The sequence below is a fragment of the Rhinopithecus roxellana genome, chromosome 5 (assembly GCF_007565055.1).
Source record: "Rhinopithecus roxellana isolate Shanxi Qingling chromosome 5, ASM756505v1, whole genome shotgun sequence".
NCBI classification, from domain to species: Eukaryota; Metazoa; Chordata; class Mammalia; order Primates; family Cercopithecidae; genus Rhinopithecus; species Rhinopithecus roxellana.
In genome coordinates, this window is record NC_044553.1 from 52,887,693 (window position 1) to 52,896,713 (window position 9,021).

The window sequence follows — 9,021 nt, forward strand, 5'->3', positions numbered from 1 at the left end:
CTACTTTCCCCGGTGGTTCCATTTGCGCTCCTGCCTAAAGCCACGCGTGTGAGGTGGCCCAGACCCCGACAGCCGGGTACCTTTGCTTCTTTTTCACCTCAGGAAGAATTTACGCCTGATTACCTTTCCAAATTCCCAGACTTGGTGTCTTGTGACTACACAGAATCTCAGATTTGATAATGGGTTCTTCTCCCCGCACCATCCTGCTAACGTTTTACAAATGGAAATGGAGACGGAGCAGAATTCTTGAGGAGTGTTAGTGACAGGCAACCTGCATGGCAGCCGAAGAACCAGACCCAGGCCTAGACGCTAACTTCCTGGTACAATATCAACTTTTTTCAAATAGCCTTATTTAGTTACAATTTACATGCCATAAAATCCGTCGATTTTGAGTGTACAATTCAATGATGTGTAGTAAATTTGCAGAGCTGTACAACCATCACCGCAAGCCAATTTCAGAACAGGTTCATCCTCCCCAAAAGGATCCCTCCTCGCCATTGTCAATCTCTTCTCCCACTCCTAGTCCTAGGCAAACACCAACCGATTTCCTGTCTCTATAGATTTGCCTTAGCAGTCGTTTCTTATAGATGGAATTATACTTTGTGGGGCTTCCTTCGCTGCACAGAATGTATTTGAGGTTCATCCGTGAGGCATTGTAGAAGAGTACTTCCTTTCTTTTTATTGTTGAAAAGTATTCCCATGCCATTTTATACTGAGAAACAAATACACCACCATCACCTGGAAGTCAGCTAGTGTAGTAGTCTTAATTACAACTCTCTTCCTGATTGGAATGACTTAGTATTTCTATCAGGCAACTAAAGAGTGTTGATTTCATTCCCTTTACTACCTGAATGTCTTCTGGAGGGAAAGAGACCAAATAACATTTGAGGGTTGGAAGGTTTTTGATGTTTATTTTCATGGCTGCTTTCAAGATTTACTCCCTTCCCTGGTAGAGAGAATTACCCTTTTCTTAGAAATCCAGTCATCTAGCCAGTGCCCCTGATATTTTCCGTCGGAGAAATTTCAAGCCTCAGGACAATTAAAGCTGTCTTTTTCATTATTGTTTATTGAGTGTCCTCAATCAGGGTTGGATAACCTCCCCTAATTAGGCTGCACAAATTGTCATGATGCTATATAATTAGGAAGAGTCTGTACACTGGAAAAAACCTGCCACTTCACAGCTTAGCAGGCAGGTCCAAAATGGCCAAAGGGGTACATGCTATGCAGAGCCCCCACAAGGCACAGGCACCCTCCTGTGATGTAATTTCACTGAGTGATTAGGCAGAGTCAAAACTATGCAGCTATTTCCATGACAGACCCTGAGTCTGTAACCATTAAAAATAAAGGAAATACCTCACTGAGTTTCATGATTGTTTACCCAGATTCATCTTAATTATTTTGTTTTGGAACATTTAAGAGAAGTTACTCTGTCTTTATTATATTTTTTCTTTTTGGTAAGGCCAACCAAGGAGAGTGAAAGAGTGGGGTTGAGACTCTCATTCTTAGCTAGTTTGTAGTTCATGCTCACCATAAGTATATTAAAGACAAATATCTGAATTTAAGAGGTAATTGACTCTGTTTTGGAAATATCTGAAGAGAGTCAAATCTAGGTATATTTGACTTAAAAAGACAAATTGTTAAAATGACAGAGTTTTGTATTCAATTGAGTGATATTGTAGGATAATTGTACTCCTAGGATGCCTGGTTAATCCTGCTTTATTATTTTTTAAAATATTTTGTTTTATTTTATTTGAGATGGAGTTTCACTCTTGTCTCCCAGGCTGGGGTGCAATGGCGCTATCTCAGCTCACTCCTACCCCTGTCTCCCAGGTTCAAGCGATTCTTGTTCCTCAGCATCCTGAGTAGCTGGGACTACAGGTGTGTGCCACCACACCCGGCTAATTTTGTATTTTTAGTAGAGATGAGTTTCACTATGTTGGCAAGGCTGGTCTCGAACTCCAGACCTCAGGTGATCCACCTGCCTTGGCCTCCCAAAGTGCTGGGATTACAGGTGTGAGGCCTGGCCTCATTATTTTTTAATTTATTTTAATCTTATTATATTTTTTTTTATTTATTTTTTTTAGAGGCTTATTCTCACTCTGTCATCCAGGCTGGAGTGTAGTGGCACAATCAGCGCTCACTGCAGCCTCAAACTCCTGTGCTCAAGAGATCCTCCCACCTCACCCTCCTGAGTAGCGGGACTACAGGTGCACCACTACGCCTGGCTCATTTTTAAATTTTTTGTAGAGAAATAGTTTCACTGTTTGTCCAGGCTGGTCTCAAACTCCTCACCTCATATAATCTTCCCACCTGGGCCTCCCCAAATGTGGGGATTATAGGCATGAGCCACTGTGCCTGATTTTATCCTGCTTTAATGGGAAGTATTTGGTATTCAAAATTTAGACAAACTCCCTGTACAGCAGTGGATTCCTGTCTGGGCTGCACACTGGAACTACCTGGAGAGCTTTAAAAATACTCATGCCTGGGTCCCACCCCAGAGATTTTCATATAATCGGTCTGGGCTGGGGCCAGGGCATTAGAATTTTTAAAAGCTCTCCAGGTGATTCTAATGTGCAGTCCAGGGTGCTCAGTGTTAGAGGTTAAGCTAATCCTTCTAATCTTTCATTCTTCTTTCATTATCTTTTCATGAAAATCCACCTTTAATATGCCTACTGTATTCCCCTGATAAAAAAAAAAAAAAAATGGAAGCATTTTCTGTCCTGTGGTTATTTAAAAATCCCTAACAAAAAGATTGAAAACTCAATTTCAAAAGTAATTTTTCCCTGGGCCTGCTGCACGGCCACATTTCTGACTTTGTGCAGAATGGGCTGGCATTGTTAGGGAAATAAGCTGCCTCTAAAACTGATACCGGGGTGGCATCCTCAGGCTTCAGGATGCTGCTGATGGCCTAAACGAGTTTCTCAAGGATGACATAGTTACTGATGGGATTTGGCTTGTGCTTACATAGATAAAATTCTTAGTTTATATAGGCTCTGTCTCTGTCCTGTTGTTACCTAGGTATGACTCTGCCTCTGAAGTTTTTATATGTGTGTTGTTGGTCTTTTTTACTTCTTTTTTACCTTTTAAAGGAGTATCAGTCCTGTTCTATCCTCTATGCCATTTAAGCTCCCCTGTAAATTTTTACTTGGTCAATGTAATGCATAGCAAGTTGGTTTTATTTTGATTATGGTGGCCTTAAAGCAACTGTCCCCAACCTTTTTGGCACCAGGAACTGGTTCCATGGGTGACAATTTTTCCACGGGGTTGGTTGGTGGGGGGAGGATGGTTTTGAGATGAAACTGTTCTACCTCAGATTATCAGGCCTTAGATTCTTAAAAAAAATGCGCAACCTAGTTCCCTCGCATGTGCAGTTTACAACAGGGTTCAAGCTCCTGTGAGAATCTAATGCCACTGCTGATCTGACAGGAGGTGGTAATGCTCACTGGCCCATCCACTGCTCACCTCCTGCTGTGCTGCCCAGTTGCTAACAGGCCACAGACCGGTACCCACCTGTGGTTGGGGAGTTGGGAACCCCTGCCTTAAAGTGAGTTTGTTCACTTTTAGAAAGTGTACGTTTATCCTGCGGTATCCTTTAAGTTTCTATGATTGATTATAGAGCAGAAGCAGCTTGGGAACTCTTATCACCTATATTATTAAACCCACATTGATGTTTATTCTATATCTAGTTATTCTAATTCTTTTCTGTTGTTCACATCTTATGCTAAGCAAGTATATTTGTCTAGCCTTTCCATTTTTGATAATGTCTAGCAGGAGAATAAATGTCTGCAGCCTCAGAGGAGTGAAAATTAAAAAGTTGATTCAGAGATACCCCTGTGACTATGAGATCTCAGTTTCTTTTCCTATAAAGTGAAGGGGATTAGACCAGCGATTGGAAGAGACATTCCTCTGGTCACATTCTGTGACTGGCAAGTGCTCCCTGGGTATATATAGGCTCTGGGGGCTGTGCTGTCTTCCAGGGTGTGGGAGGCTTTACGAAACACTGGCTGTGCCAGCTGGCTCCCAGCTGTCCCAGGACTTATCCTTTCTTACTCAAAGTCTCTTTTTATTCACCTCTCACTGCTAAACTATGGCCTGGCTCATGTTTGTCCCTTATTTAACAAGAAGTAATGAGGTCACATTGTCACTGGAGTGCCACTAGGACTTCCTTCCTAAGAGAGGAAGTTGTGATGGGAAACATAAATCAGTTCTGCAAAGCTTGGCATTTATCTTGTGCAAACTCATCAAAGGCAAGGATCTTTCTACCTTTTGTTCATTGCTGCACCCCTAGTCCCAAGAAAACTGTCTAGCACACTGTATGTACTCAAGAAATACTTGTTGGATGAATGAATCAATCGCATTCTGTCTTGACATTTAGTACCTTATATTGATATTTTAAAGCTTATTTTAGAAGTTTTATGTTTACAGAAAAATTAGTAAGATAGTAACAGTTTCCACACCTAATTTCCCGTTATTAACATCTTCTACTAGTATTGTACAGTTGTCACAATTAACAAACCAATACTGATACCTTATTAAGTGAAGTCCATATTTTATTCAGATTTCCTTTTTTTTTTCGAGATGGAGTCATACTCTGTCACCCAGGCTGGAGTGCAGTGGTGTGATCTCAGCTCAATGCAACCTCCACCTCTCAGGTTCAAGCGATTCTCCTACCTCAGCCTGCTGAGTAGCTGGGATTACAGGCATGTACCACCACACCCAACTAATTTTGTTGTTGTTGTTGTATTTTTAGTAGAGACAGGGTTTTACCATGTTGGCCAGACTGGTCTTGCACTCCTGATCTCAGGTGATCCACCTACCTCGGCTCCTAAAATGCTGGAATTATAGGCGTGAGGCACTGTGCCTGGCCAGATTTCCTTATTTTTCACCTAATATCTTTTCTCTGTTTTAGAATCTCATCCAGATACCATATTATATTTAGTCATCATGTCTCATTAGGCTCCTCTTAGCTGTGATACTTTCTCAGATTTTCCTTGTGTTTGATGACCTTCACAGTTTTGAGGAGTATTGGTCTGCTGTTTTGTAGAATGTTCTTCAGTTGGGATTTGCCTGATGTTTTTCTCATTATTAGAACAGGGTTATTGTTTTTAGGAGAAAGACCACAGAGGTAAAATGACATTCTTATCACACCATGTCAAGGGTATATACTATTGACGTGACTTATTATTGTTTTTTGTCTGTTTGTTTGCTTGTTGAGACAGAGTCTCATCTGTCACCTAGGTGGAGAACAGTGGTACAATCTCGGCTCAATGCAGCCTCGAACTTCTGGGCTCAAGTGATCCTCCAATCTCAGCCCCTCAAGTAGTTAGGACTCAGGCATATGCCACTATCCCCAGCTAATTTTTCTGTATTTATTTTTTAGAGACAGGGTTTTTGCCATGTTGCTCAGTCTGGTCTCCAACTCCTGGGGTCAAGCAATCCTCCTGCCTTGGATAATCCAAAGTGCTAGGATTACAGGTGTAAGGCATCACACCTGGCCAAGTTAAGGGCTTAAGAAGCTTACCCTTAAGGAGTGGAGAATTATGCTCAACTTCTTTGAGAACAGAATAGCTACATAAATTATTGAGAATCCTAGCTAGGTGTGGTGGCTCACACCTGTTATCCCAGCACTTTGAGAGGCCTAGATGAGAGGATCACTTGGGATCAGTAGATTGAGACCAGCCTGGGCAACAAAATGAGACTGTGTCTCACATTGTTACAAATTTTTTTTTGTCAAAAAACTTAAAAAATTAGCAAGGCATGGTGGTATGTGTCTGTGGTCCCTGCTACACGGGGGGCTGAGGCAGGAGGATTGCTTGAGCCCAGGAGGTCAAGGCTGCAGTGAGCCATAATTGCACCACTGCACTCCAGTCTGGGGAACAAGAAGACCCTGTCTCAAAAAATATATATGAGAGACATATAAAATATATATGAGAGAGAGAGAGAGAGACAGAGAATTCTTCTGCATGGGAGATTTGTCCCTTCTCCCTTGTTCATTTACCATTGGTTTTTTATTTGTGGCTAAAAATAAAAGGCTATAAGCTCTTCGAAGGTGGAAACTATTCCATATGCTCCTCTATATTCCCAATAACTTGCACAATGCTTTAGGGTACAGAGTACCTAGACGCGCAGTTACTGAAATAGAAGACAGTCTACCACCTTCCAGTCCCAGGGTTTTCTGCTGATGGCTTATTTTTTCTCACAGTAAGATTTGGGCCACCATGTTGTCCATGTGGCTCTTGGCAGAGGTGTAATCAAAGTGCTAATAATAATAATGATCCTGACACTGTGCCATGTTCTTTATACATGTTCTAATTGAATTTTTGCAACATACCTACAAGATGGATGTCATCCTGATTTTATAAATGAAAATACTGATGTCCAGATTGATTAAGGGATTGTCCTAAGTCACACAGCTAAAAGTAGAGCCACAATTCAAATTTGGGTCTCTAAAGCCCTTGTCCTTAACCACCAGGTCATACTGTGCTTTCCCTCTTTATAGTCAAAGCCACGAGGAAAAGTTTGAATAAATGCAAGAAGGTGATAGAAATGACAAGTGCTGTAAGAATTGGAATAATTCAAAAAATCCCTGAGTGAAGAGTGGCTAGTGAGATCTTCTAAGCATGCGTGGCCCTTGAGTTCTTCCATGAAACAGACAAACACATAATTGACGGGTTAGCATATTAACATAACAAGACAATTAGACATACTATCATGTATCCCAAACACAAATCCAGCAGGTCTTCCCATAACATTCTTAACGTTTGGATCAAACCATACTTTCTGAAACGTATCTATATGGAGCAAAAGCCTAAGGTGATTCATTTAGCTCATAAAATAGGTAGGAATTAATGCCAATCCCAAACCCTTTGCTCCAAGAATCCACTCTAGAAATAATTTTTTATAGGATTTCATACACTGGAACTATTCATTCATTCATTCATTCATTCTTCTCTACCCTGGGAGATATAGTTGGTTTGTGGTGGGGTGGTCAACTGATAGTGATAGTATTGGTTATTTGAAGTCATTGATCCAATACACTTTCTTATGTTGAACTGTTAGGATCTGAGATAATATTTCTCAGACGTGTGGTTCTGGAATTTATATATATATATATATATATATATTTTTTTTTTTTTTTTTTTTTTTTTTTTTTTTGAGACGGAGTCTTGCTCTATCGCCCAGGCTGGAGTGCAGTGGCCGGATCTCAGCTCACTGCAAGCTCCGCCTCCCAGGTTCACACCATTCTCCTGCCTCAGCCTCCCGGTAGCTGGGACTACAGGCGCCCGCCACCGCGCCCGGCTAGTTTTTTGTATTTTTTAGTAGAGATGGGGTTTCACCGTGTTAGCCAGGATGGTCTCGATCTCCTGACCTCGTGATCCGCCCGTCTCGGCCTCCCAAAGTGCTGGGATTACAGGCTTGAGCCACCGCGCCCGGCCGGAATTATATATATTGATGATGTTGCTAAAATATGAACTTCACATAACATTTTCTATTGAAACAAAGAGTATAAGCTGAATACAAACTATTTCCAAATAATTATATATAGCAAAGCTCAATTCCTTTATTCCTCATTAATATAAAAAAGTGAGGTAATGAGAAACAGCTCTTTGAAATACAGTGTGTATGTAAATTGAAGTGCTTCATATGGGTAATTCCATCTCTAGTTTTCCAGTTCTACTATTCTGCTGTAGTACTACAGTATTTTCATATTATAAAATAGTTGTTGAAGATATTTTAATATTATGTCAAATCCAAGCTGCAATAAAATATGACACATCATTATTAATGTAATTTTAAATAAGAAAAAAATGCTTTGGAAAAACTACACTGATTGTAAGACACATTCCAATTTCAGAGGTGTTAAAACGTGGATGACATGTGCATGTTAGAATCAATCACACATATTATTCCTAATTCTAAAAGAATACATTTTTACACTAAATAATTCATATAAAAATCTAAAATATAACTAAATCACATAAGAAGGATGGAGAAACATTTAAAAACAGAGCAATAATTAAATTCAACTTTGAATTCCTAGAAGACTAGGTAAATAAAGAAAATTTATTGTACTATTTATTGCATGATTAAAAGGATTTATCCCTCTCAGGGAAGACAAACTTTTTTTTTTTTCTGGAACTAAGTTATAAAAATAAATACTTATTTGGAACATATATAAAGAGCTCAAGGCAATGTGTGGACATTGTCCTAACAACTGTTTTAAAGAAGATATAGAAACATTTTTATTTGGGCATTTCTTCACCCTTGAAAGTGGAAAGCATGAGTGAAAATTTGAACAATGTCTTTATAAATTTTAAAATGAAATTAAATTTATCGAAATTGCTTGGCCAACATTTCACATGAAAGAACAAATTTAATAGTAATGTTGTGCCAAGTATGACATTTGTAGCAATGAGATGCGCTGAACTTTATATTACCCTAAAAGCCACAATTATGTGAAACTTAATTGGTATTAAAAATCATTTTCATGGATGGCAGAAGAAAAGCACAAGTTTCAACTGTCTTTAGATTGAGGTTTTTAAGATCAATAGTGTTAGGACCAAAGCTAATTCAAATTATGCACTAGGCCCAATTTCTTCCTTTTTAAAAGACAAAAACAAATATTTTGTTGTGAAAATTTTCAAACATATGCAAAAAGCGGATAAAATAGTATAGTGTGCTCCTTTTTATATATCACTTAACTGGAAACAATGATTGTTTATGGCATTTTTGTTTCTTTTGTGTCCTTACCCCTGATTGTTTTCAAGGAACTCCAGACAATATAATCATTAATCACTAAAAATTTTTGTCCAAGGCAAGGACTCTCTTTAAATATAACCATATTATGATTATCATACCTAAAATTTACTAATTCCTTAGTATCATAGCCACTCAGGGTTTATATTACTTCAATTATCTTATAAATTTTGTTATTAAATTGGTATTTTGCTGAATCAAGATCAAATGATGTCTACATTATAATTGATGTTTCTCTTAAGTCTCTTGATATGTATAGGATTT